This window comes from Chiloscyllium plagiosum, unplaced genomic scaffold, assembly GCF_037043375.1.
Source record: "Chiloscyllium plagiosum isolate Xiang-an unplaced genomic scaffold, Cpla_swu_hap1 HiC_scaffold_21, whole genome shotgun sequence".
NCBI classification, from domain to species: Eukaryota; Metazoa; Chordata; class Chondrichthyes; order Orectolobiformes; family Hemiscylliidae; genus Chiloscyllium; species Chiloscyllium plagiosum.
Window position 1 is genome coordinate 60,444,874 of NW_028270159.1, and position 12,585 is coordinate 60,457,458.

Below are 12,585 nucleotides of genomic sequence, written 5' to 3' on the forward strand. Positions count from 1 at the left end.
ATTAGCAGGGGGAAAGTGAAGACTGTAGATGCTGGAGATCAGAGTCAAAAAGTGTGGTTCTGAAAAAGCACAGCCATTCAGGCAGCATCTGAGGAGCAGGAGAGTCGACTATTACTTCACAATATTAATACAAGGGAAAATAATTGTATATTTTCAAAGTCCTTGTACTTAATAATAATTTGGTCTTGGGTGTGGGAATGAGATTTATCATTTCAATGCTCCTTACTGTGAGTTGTGCATTGTTTTCATCATAATGTTGTTATAAAAGTGAACGGAATAAATGGGGGATATAATGCTTATTGGAGAATCTAAAAGTAGGTATTATGAAAGGATGTCAGACCTTCAGTAAAGAGGCTTTGCTGTTAATGGTTAGAATGATGATGCAAGCATTTACACAGAGATTTCCAGCTCAAGTCACACACAAGGTCGTTGGGCTGGGATGATGCCGGCCATCAATGGAGCTGCACAATTCTGTTTGGATACGGACATTGTGGGGCTAACATACATTGAATCCTTCATAAGCCATATCCAGTGTAAGATGCCATGTGCTGCAGGAGTCCATCACCTTTATAACACCTTCATTCAGGATCGGGTCCAAGGTGCAGAATTACAGAGTTTAGGTGACACACAAGAAGTGGTATACTTGCGAGAGATGATTGTTTACAGGTCAGTGTTACAAATGTTAAACTGTGTCCGGATCGGCACCATGCTCTAGTCCATTGACCAGTTTTCCCCACTCAATCTCCCCGTTGTTCAGGCATGTCTCTAACCAGTCCATTGTGAGGGATTATGTCAGTAACTGCCCAGCTCCAGTTTGGAAACTCACTGGACAGATTCTGGAAATGGTCAGTGTTTTGGAGGTCATGGTGAGGCCCAATAACAGTATTTCTGAATTCAGGCTTTTCCTCAAAGTCATTTCCAACAGCTATGCTGCCTGCAAGATGATGTGTTCACTGATCTGAACATCAATCAACTATTTACTACTGTCACTGAAATGTGTAATAGTTAGCTGTGTGCTCTGGTAATTCAATTATTGTTCACTTCAATTGCATTCAACTGAAAAATAATGACGTCTGGTTTATTTTAAAATATGTAATAAACAACATGATATTAACTCTTCATTATACAAAAAGGAAAAGTGACCTTTTGTATATTTCCCATGGACTAATCAAGCAACAGTCAGATATTGGCTGTAAAGCAAGATTCTGTAAGCAGGACTATGTACCAGGCAACATCACCACCCTCTCTGATGCGGTCTATCCCACTGACAGAACATAGCCAGGCTTAGGGGGCAGCTTCTTGGTATATAGTCAGTATCGTGCTCAGTATTGATGCTGGATCCTGTGGCTGCTAGACTGCTCTGCGGCAGGTTAGGTGGGAATCAACAAAAGGGAACCATATAATTGACCACATCATCACCAATCTGCGTACTGCAGATACACCTCTCCATTTCATATTTCGATAAGAATGGTCATTGCACAGTCCTTATGGGGAGCAAGGGCTATCTTCACATTTTGCAGAATCCCCTCACCATGATATGTAGCCCCCTGGGCAGTGAATGGTACAGACTTAAAACAGATTAAGAAACCAAATATGATGCATCCATGAGGTGCAGTGGGCCATCGGCAGAATGCAGAATCATGCTCTGCACAACTCATACAGTCTGCAACCTCACAGCCAGACATACTTCCCACCGTACAGTAACCATCACGGCCCGACATACCTCCCACTGTACAGTAACCATCACGGCCGAACATACCTCCCACTGTACAGTAACCGTCACGGCCCGACATACCTCCCACTGTACAGTAACCATCACGGCCCTACATACCTCCCACCGTACAGTAACCATCACGGCCCGACATACCTCCCACTGTACAGTAACCATCACGGCCCTACATACCTCCCACCGTACAGTAACCATCACGGCCCGACATACCTCCCACAGTACAGTAACCATCACGGCCCTACATACCCCCCCCCCCCCCGTACGGTAACCATGACGGCCCTACATACCTCCAACTGCACAGTAACCGTCACTGTCTGACATACCTCCCACTGTACAGTAACCATCACAGCCCGACATACCTCCCACTGTACAGTAACCGTCACAGTCCGACATACCCCCCCAATGTACAGTAACCATCACGGCCCGACATACCTCCCACAGTACAGTAAGCATCACACCCCGACATACCTCCCACTGTACAGTAACCATCACGTACCTACATACCTCCCACTGTACAGTAACCATCACAGCCCGACATACCTCCCACCGTACAGTAACCGTCACAGCCCGACACACCCCCAATGTACAGTAACCATCACGGCCCGACATACCTCCCACTGTACAGTAACCATCACGGCCCGACATACCTCCCACTGTACAGTAACCATCACGGCCTGACATACCTCCCACTGTACAGTAACCGTCACAGCCCGACACACCCCCAATGTACAGTAACCATCACACCCCGACATACCTCCCACTGTACAGTAACCATCACGGCCCTACATACCTCCCACTGTACTGTAACCATCACAGTCCGACATACGTCCCACTGTACAGTAACCGTCACAGCCCAACATACCTCCCACTGTACAGTAACCGTCACGGCCTGACATACCTCCCACCGTACAGTAACCATCACAGCCTGACATACCTCCCACAGTACAGTAACCATCACACCCCGACATACCTCCCAATGTACAGTAACCATCACACCCCGACATACCTCCCACTGTACAGTAACCATCACAGTCCGACATACGTCCCACTGTACAGTAACCGTCACAGCCCAACATACCCCCCACTGTACAGTAACCATCACACCCCGACATACCTCCCACTGTACAGTAACCATCACGGCCTGACATACCTCCCACAGTACAGTAACCATCACAGCCTGACATACCCCCCACTGTACAGTAACCATCACAGTCCGACATACGTCCCACTGTACAGTAACCGTCACAGCCCAACATACCTCCCACTGTACAGTAACCGTCTCGGCCTGACATACCTCCCACTGTACAGTAACCATCACAGTCCGACATACGTCCCACTGTAGAATAACCATCACACCCCGACATACCTCCCACTGTACAGTAACCATCTCGGCCTGACATACCTCCCACTGTACAGTAACCATCACAGCCCGACATATCTCCCACTGTACAGTAACCATCACAGCCCGACATACCCCCCACTGTACAGTAACCATCTCGGCCTGACATACCTCCCACTGTACAGTAACCATCACAGCCCGACATATCTCCCACTGTACAGTAACCGTCACAGCCCGACATACCCCCCACTGTACAGTAACCATCACGGCCCTACATACCTCCCACTGTACAGTAACCATCACGGCCCTACATACCTCCCACTGTACAGTAACCATCACACCTCGACATACCTCCCACTGTACAGTAACCATCACGGCCCTACATACCTCCCACTGTACAGTAACCATCACACCTCGACATACCTCCCACTGTACAGTAACCATCACACCTCGACATACCTCCCACTGTACAGTAACCGTCACAGCCCGACATATCCCCCACTGTACAGTAACCATCACAGCCCGGCATACCTCCCACTGTACAATAACCGTCACAGCCCGACATACCTCCCACTGTACAGTAACCGTCACAGTCCGACATACCCCCCCAATGTACAGTAACCATAACGGCCCGACATACCCCCCACTGTACAGTAACCATCACGGCCCGACATACCTCCCACTGTACAGTAACCATGACAGCTCGACATACCTCCCACTGTACAGTAACCATCACGGCCCGACATACCTCCCACTGTACAGTAACCATGACAGCTCGACATACCTCCCACAGTACAGTAACCATCACGGCCCGACACACCCCCAATGTACAGTAACCATCACAGTCCGACATACCTCCCCAATGTACAGTAACCATCACGGCCCGACATACCTCCCACAGTACAGTAAGCATCACACCCCGACATACCTCCCACTGTACAGTAACCATCACGTACCTACATACCTCCCACTGTACAGTAACCATCACAGCCCGACATACCTCCCACCGTACAGTAACCGTCACAGCCCGACACACCCCCAATGTACAGTAACCATCACGGCCCGACATACCTCCCACTGTACAGTAACCATCACGGCCCGACATACCTCCCACTGTACAGTAACCATCACGGCCTGACATACCTCCCACTGTACAGTAACCATCACAGCCCGACACACCTCCCACTGTACAGTAACCATCACGGCCTGACTAACCTCCCACTCTATAGTAACCATCACGGCCCGACATACCCCCCCCACTGTACAGCAACAGTCACTGCTCGACATACCTCCCACTATACTGAGCCATCAAGAGCCCAGTGCTTAGCACTGCTGTCTCACAGCAACAAAGTCCCAGGTTCAATTCCGGCCTTGGGTGACTGTGTGGAGTTCGCACGTTCTCCCCGTGTTGCGTGGGTTTCCTCCGGGTGCTCCGGTTTCTTCCCACAGTCCAAAGATGTGCAGATCAGATGAATTGGCCATTCTAAATTGCCCATATTGTTAGGTGCATTAGTCAGGGTTAATTATAGTGCAGAGGAATGAGTCTGGGTGGGTTACTTTTCTGAGGGTTTGTATGGACTGGTTGGGCTGAAGGGCCTGTTTACACACTGTAGGGAATCTCATCTAACCTCCAAGGTTCAATTCTGGAATATGATGGAATAATCACTTGTCTGAATGAGTGCAGCTCCAACAGTACTCTAGTATGAACTTAATAGCAACAGGCAACACAGTTATGTGGGGAAGATCATGTCTCACAAACTTGATTTATTATTTTGAGGAAGTGACAAAATTGATTGATGAGGGCATGGGGCTGGATGTTGGCCAATTGGACCTTAGCAAGGCCTTTGATATGGTTCCTTCTAGCAGGCTCATTCAGAAGGTGAAGTGAAATGGGATCAGTGGTCAGTTAGGAAGATGGATAGAGAACTGCTTGGTCACAGAAGACAGAGTAGTCGTGGAACAGTGTTTTTGTGACTGGAGATCTGCAAATAGATTGGCGGAGTTGCAGATTGTGTGGATGATTGCCAGAGAATACAGCAGGATATAGGTCAGCTGCAGACTTGGATAGAGAAAACACAGATGTAACTTTATCTGGACAGTTGCGACGTGATGCGTTTTAGAAGGTCTAATGCAGGAGAGAAGTATACAGTAGATGAAAAACTATTGGCCGCATCAACATCCAAAGGGATCTAGTGTACAGCTCCTCAGTTCCCGGAAAGTGGCAACACGGGTGGATAGGATAATCAAGAAGATTGATGGCAAAATTGCAGACATGCATCGGAGAATGCAGTATGAAAATTAGCAGGTCGGATTGCAGCTGTAGAGAAGCTTAGGTCGGGAACATTTAGAATATTGTGTACAGTACTGGTTGCCACTCCAGCAGAACGATGTGGAAGTGTTGGAGAGGGTATGGAAAAGTTTTATCAGGATGTTGTCTGGTTTGGAGGGTATTAGCCAGAAGGAGAAATTGAACAAACTTGGTTTGTTTCCAACTGGGCATCATTGGCTATGGGGCTACCTGATAAATATGTACAAATAGATAGAAATACAGTTAGAGGCTTTTTCCCAGAGTCGAAATATCAATTACTCAGGACCGTAGGTTTTAGGTAAAAGGGAGAAAGTTTAGGAGATATGATCGGCAAGTTTTTTGTTTTGCTTTTCCAGACAGAATGTGAAAGTGCCTGGAATGCACTGATAGAGGAGAAGAAGCCAATATAACAAGGTTTAAGAGGGATCTTGGCACAAATATGAGTAAGTAGGGAATAGAATGACATAGAGGGTGTCGGAGCAAAAACTTTTGTTTTAACTTTAGAACAGCATCATGTGTCAGTGTGGGCTTGCTGGGCTGAAGGGCCTGTTCCTGTGCTGGACTGCTCTTTAAAACAAGATTTGAGTGCGGGAGTGTCAAGATGTTGACTGAATGATTACTGATGATCAACAGCCACATTCAGTGGATCTCTCCTCAACAACTTGCAGTTTCATATCCTCCCTCCCCCTGTGGGGAATATGGAGAATTGGACGTGAAAGTCCGAGCTGGTAACTGGTGACTCCATCTCGCCCCACGCTCCTACGGCCTTCTAACTTAGACATCAATGTCTCGGTGGACATGGCATTGACAGAAGCTGCATATACTCCACACCCTCCAACATGCCAGCTTCACCATGCCATCCCATCTCATCTCCGACCCACTGACAGTACGCTTCTGTACTTCAATGCTGCAGCTCAGGGTGCACTGCCAACTCTCATTGCAATGCTGCTGCAAGGTCACTGTGCTCAGGGACACACACCCAGCTCATGGACTATCCCTCTGGGCTGCTCACGCCGTGTTTGTACACACTCAATACTGCTGCAAGACACTGTGCTCAGACACACACACCCAGCTCATGGACTGTCCCTCTGGGCTGATCACTCCGTGTTTGTACACACTCAATGCTGCTGCAAGGACACTGTGCTCAGGGACACACACCCAGCTCATGGCCTGTCCCTCTGGGCTGTTCACTCCATGTCTGTACACACTCAATGCTGCTGCAAGGACACTGGTCTCAGGCACACGCCCAGCTCATGGGCTGTCCCTCTGGGCTGCTCACTCCGTGTTTGTACACACTCACTTTGAGCTGACTTGAATGCTGTCAGAATTATTACCTTGCCTTACCCTGCCTTTAGCAGTGTTACCCCTCAGCCAGAGCTACCAGGCTCACCCGGCTGCTGTATTGTCTTGGTGTTTAGCACAGACACAAAACCAGGAAGCTTGATATCATTGTTCACAGTCAGCCATGATGCCCAGCACAGTGAGTCAGGGGAGTCTCAGATCCCAGTCCGGGAGTTTGGACACGGTCAGTCAGCCTCTCATCGTTGTTCAGGTCAGGATCCTTCCCCTGTGAGGGGGTGAGGAGCTGAATGTTAGTGAGACCCATGCCTCTCTTGGCTATTTCTCTCCGATTGTGGAATGGTTCTTTCTGAAATGTGAAAATTAACAAGTGGTATTAAGGGAGATGGAAAAGGTTGATACAGCTGTGAGTGCTGGGACAGCTGGGGGAAAGGTGGCGAGGTGTCCTAAGTGAATGAGTAGGCAGCACAGACACCAGGCAGAGTTAGGCAGAGGGATAGAGAAGTGATTAGAGAAAGACTAAGAGAAGGTGCTGTAATCAGTGAGAGTGGGAGAATATGAGCCTTGGTGGGAGGGGGTGCAGTAACAGACATAGAGTGAGAGTGAGCTCTCAAAGTGCAGATGGTGGCACTTACCCTGTGGAGTGGAGAAGGTCACTGACTTGCTTCCTACACTGCTGGACATTCATTCAGAAGGCTGGCACCTCATTGACCCATGAGCCAGCTTCGGACCAAGCTGACAGGGTCTCCCATATCATGGCCTCCCCTGCCAGTCCTGAAGGAAGATAATGTCCCTCTCCCACACCATGTCATTCATCAGAACCACAGGGGCTTGTCCACAAAGTGAAGCCCCAGTTTTACCCCCCCCCCCCCTGCTATCTCCTGGGCAGTTTCAGATTGACAATCTAAGAGTGAAATGACATTTTACTAATGGCACCTGGAACAGGGAGGTCGTTGCATTCTGGGATATCCAGGCAGTGCGCAGTTACGACGAAGGGGAAAAACATCGTGTTAGTGTGAGTTGAGAAGATAACCACTTGTGCAGGGAGGGTAATTAATGAGGCAGATTGGGGATGGTATCATGAGAAAATGCACTTCACCTTGTGGAGAGAAACCCTCCATAAAACCTGACTAAAATGAGACTTGACCAAATCATATGATGGTTTAGGCCTCTGTCTGTCTGAATATGGAATGCAGTATAAAATACTGGGAGCAACAAACTTGGAGCAGAGAATTAAAAAGGAGATTGACATCCTTAAAAAGGGGTAACACAATGTTCCAGACTGTTAAAAGCAGCCGCGGAAAATCCCCTGCCTTACAATTACCTGCATTATCCAATCCTCCCTGGATGCAGGGATGGTGCTGGAGGCCTGGAGAGCGGCTAACATCGCAGCTTTGTTTAATGTGGAGCAAGGGACTGACTGAATAGGTCGCGGCTGGAATTCTGAGACAGTGGCTAAACGGTCACTGAGGAAGTCCCAGGGACTCCAGGACAGTCGGTCTGGATTTGTTCAAGGAAGATCGTGTGTAATACATCTTACTCTCGGTTTGAGGCAGTAACTTGTAACTGCATGTGACTTACTTGGATTTGATAAGAGATCCCATGGCAGACTGTTTAAAAACAGAAACTATGGGGTCCAGGTGAATGGAGCAAACAACCAAGAAAAGTGCAAGGCAAGGCCTTTGGGGACATCAACAACAGAGAGGAATACACAGTAAATGAGACTATGGTCAGTGTGGGCAGATAAATGAAGGTAGCTGGACATATCAATAATCTTGTTAATGGAGCAAATGACATCATTTCCTCTATCAGCCAAAATACACAATTTCAGAGCAGGAAGCTTATGCTGGAACTGTATAAATAATGAGTTCAGTCACAGCCTGGGGACTATGTGCAGTTCTGGTCACCCATCACATGGAAGGATGGAGAGGGTACAGAGGAGATTCTTCACCCTGTGACAGTGGACGTGCAGTTCTGAGGAAAGATAGGAATGGAGGATGCTGAGAGGAGATTTGATTGGGGTGCACATGCTGTCAGAGGCCTGGGTAGAGAGGAAAATAACACCTTGTACCTGTTGGTAAATTGCTTTACCAGTGGTGAATATTTAATATGATTGGCTGAAATATCAGAAAAGTGGTGAGGAAGGTTGTTATTTCACCCAGAGTATGGTCGGGGTCTGGGAGGCACACAGGGAAGCGGAGGAGAGGCAGAAACTCTCAAACCATTTTAAAAAGGTGCCGGAATATGCAGCTGAAGTCCTATAGTATCCAGGGAGACAGAACTAGGACTTTAAAAAACAACGTTACATCTTGTCCAATGCAGACAGTGGACAGAGTGATCTTCTCTATACTGCTATTTTCTGAAGTTTTCAAAGCTTAACGATATCTGATAGGATCAATATGCAGAGATGAGGGGTGAGGGCAGGGAGGAGCAGTGTGTAAATTGATTAGCACCACAATAATACTGATCCCATCCTTTATACACAATGCTACTTCACTTGTTGGCCTATTTATCCTTCCTGTAGAAATGGGGAAAACTTTTAATTATCCAGTTCCCAGTCATGGTCACACTGCAGCCCCATCTCCATAATCCCAGCTCAATGTGACTTGGTTCACACTATTTAAAGCTACCATTTTACTGGCCTCGTTGAAAGATTCCCAGCTTCATTCTTACCTCATTGAAGGCTGCTCCTAGGCAACTAATGTTTCTCACTCTCAATTATTGCACATCATGCTCTACCATCATCCTGAACGTTACAATAAAATGATTGCTGTGCCCCAAAACATTCCCCTACTGACACTGGATCCACTTGCCCCATCTCCTTCCCAAGGACCAGGTCCAACTGTACATACTCTCATGGGCTGGACACATACTCCTGAAGTGAGCTCTCCTCCATGTAATCCAGGGGTACTGGCCCCTCATGACCCTGCACCACCAGTAACCCAGTCAATAAACGGATAAATTAAGTTTCTCATTATAACTAATCTGTAGTATTGTCATCGCTCTCAAATAACCCTGCATATTTATTCACTCCTCCCCTTCCAATGGTTGCTGGCTGACAGACTGTACCTCACAGTTTAATTGTACACTTTTTGTTCTGTTGCTCCAGCCAAATTCATTCTGTCTTTGGATGGATCCTCTTTCTCTTGGACTCCTTAACTAATGCTAATCTCAACCAGTACTTCTACCTTCGTCCTTTCTCTTCCCTTCTATCATTTTGGAATCCTTTATCCCCAGCAATATTTAACACCCAGTCCTGACATCCTCGAGCCAACTCTCGGTGATCAGTACATCAGATTTCCACACACTAATCTGCATTTGGAACTCCCCAGAATCTGAATATTCACATCTATGCAGAGTATCTCTTATGCGGAAAGTCAGGAGGCATGGGATAGAGGGAAATTTGGCCAATTGGATAGAAAACTGGCTAACCGGTCGAAGTCAGAGAGTGGTGGTAGATGGTAAATATTCAGCCTAGAGCCCAGTTATAAGTGGAGTTCCGCAGGGATCAGTTCTGGATCCTCTGCTGTTCGTAATTTTTATTAATGACTTGGATGAGGGAGTCGAAGGGTGGGTCAGTAAATTTGCAGATGATACGAAGATTGGTGGAGTTGTGGATAGTGAGGAGGGCTCTTGTCGGCTGCAAAGGGACTTGGATATGATGCAGAGCTGGGCTGAGGAGTGGCAGATGGAGTTCAATCCTACCAAGTGTGAGGTTGTCCATTTTGGAAAGACAAATAAGAATGCGGAATACAGGGTTAACGGTAGGGTTCTTAGTGAGGTGGAGGAACAGAGGGATCTTGGGGTCTATGTTCATAGGTCTTTGAACGTTGCCACTCAGGTGGATAGAGCTTGTAAGAAGGCCTATGGTGTATTAGCGTTCATTAGCAGAGGGATTGAATTCAAGAGTCGTGAAGTGATGTTGCAGCTGTACAGGACTTTGGTTAGGCCACATTTGGAGTACTGTGTGCAGTTCTGGTCGCCTCACTTTAGGAAAGATGTGGAAGCTTTGGAGAGGGTGCAGAGAAGATTTGCCAGGATGTTGCCTGGAATGGAGAATAGGTCGTACGAGGATAGGTTGAGAGTGCTAGGCCTTTTCTCGTTGGAACGGCGAAGGATGAGGGGTGACTTGATAGAGGTTTATAAGATGATCAGAGGAATAGATAGAGTAGACAGTCAGAAACTTTTTCCCCGGGTACAACAGAGTGTTACAAGGGGACATAAATTTAAGGTGAAGGGTGGAAGGTATAGGGGAGATGTCAGGGGTGGGTTCTTTACCCAGAGAGTGGTGGGGGCATGGAATGCGCTGCCTGTGGGAGTGGTAGAGTCAGAATCTTTGGTGACCTTTAAGCAGCAATTGGATAGGTACATGGATGGGGGCTTAAGCTAGGACAAATGTTCGGCACAACATCGTGTGCCGAAGGGCCTGTTCTGTGCTGTATTGTTCTATGTTCTATGTACCTCAGATTAAGGCTTTTTTTCTCACTCCATCTTCCACTGTTAAACTTGTTGTTGTAAATTAGTACCAACTGCATCTCCCATTATTTTGAGAATCTTGTTAGTTCCTCTACTATTCCTTTTTGGATCTGAAGCACACACCAGGTTATTTTCAATCCCTCCCAAACACCCCATAAGGAATTCAGTCCCAGCTCTGTCATGTTAGCCCATCGAGCTTGCACAGTTGCTGCCTTCCCCAGACTCAGTCCCAATGTTCCAGGAATTTGAAGCCCTCCCTGCTGCACCATCGTTCCAGTCACACTCTCATCTACCCAAAACTCTGAGTTCTGTTCTCACTTGGAAATGGCACTGAGAGTATTACAGGGATTGCTACATTTGAGGTCCCGGTTGCTAACCATCCACCGAGCTCCCGACTTTAGCCTTCCTACTCTGGTCATTCCTACCAACATGGACATGACCTTTGACTGCTCACTGGCCGCCAGACGAATGTCCTGCAGACACCGTGACATTCGCAACCCCACTATCCTGGAATTACAGACACACTGACACCTTCATCACTTTCCTGACTCCCCTGTGACTTTTGCTCCTCCTTCCTTCTCCCTCCCCTCCTGTAGAGTCAGGCTGCTTGTGGTACCACAGACATGGCTCTGACTGCACTCCCCTGAGCAGCCCGCACCTTCATCAGCTTCCGAACTGGGAAAATGAATTGGGAGGGAGACACCAGGATATTCTTGTATTCCCTGACTGTTTCTCTTAAATTGCCTCGTTCCCCATTCCCTTCATTCTTCCAGGCCGTCATGTCTGCAGGGTATCGGCTGTGTGTGTGTGTGCGTTCCCCCAACTCTCAGTATCACAGATGTCCCATAGAGTCTCTAGTCACTGTCTGAGCTGCAAGACCCAGTGTCCATCTTGGACACGAGCAGGGGCTATGACTTCCCAATGTAACAGAACACATTTTCCATCTGACAAATATGTCTTGCCATGTCGTAAAATGCAACATGTCTAGAGTAACTTAATTAATCACTCAGAATAAAATTAACATCAGGGAAATCACAATATGGTTAAGTCCCTTATTCCATTGTGGCTTACTGAGGTTTATTAATTATAATGACTCAGAATTTCACTTCTCCCTCTTATTTCTGAGTTCAAATCTTCTTTCAGCAGTTCAAAAATTAAATTTGCTAATTTATAACAATTACCTGACAGTCACTAATAATGCTGTATTTATCAGACAATGAATTTATAGCCTTTTCGGTGATGGCTCTTGCACTTCTTTCAAACTCAGTGTATGCAGGTCCCAACACCAGAAAGTTATCTCCGTGACTCCCAGATACGTGTAATCCTCCAGCTCCCACTCCACTCTGCTTCCTCACAAGGTCACCGTCTCTGTGACTCCCAGATACGTGTATCCTCCAGCTCCCAATCCACTGCTTCCTCACAGGGTCACAGTCT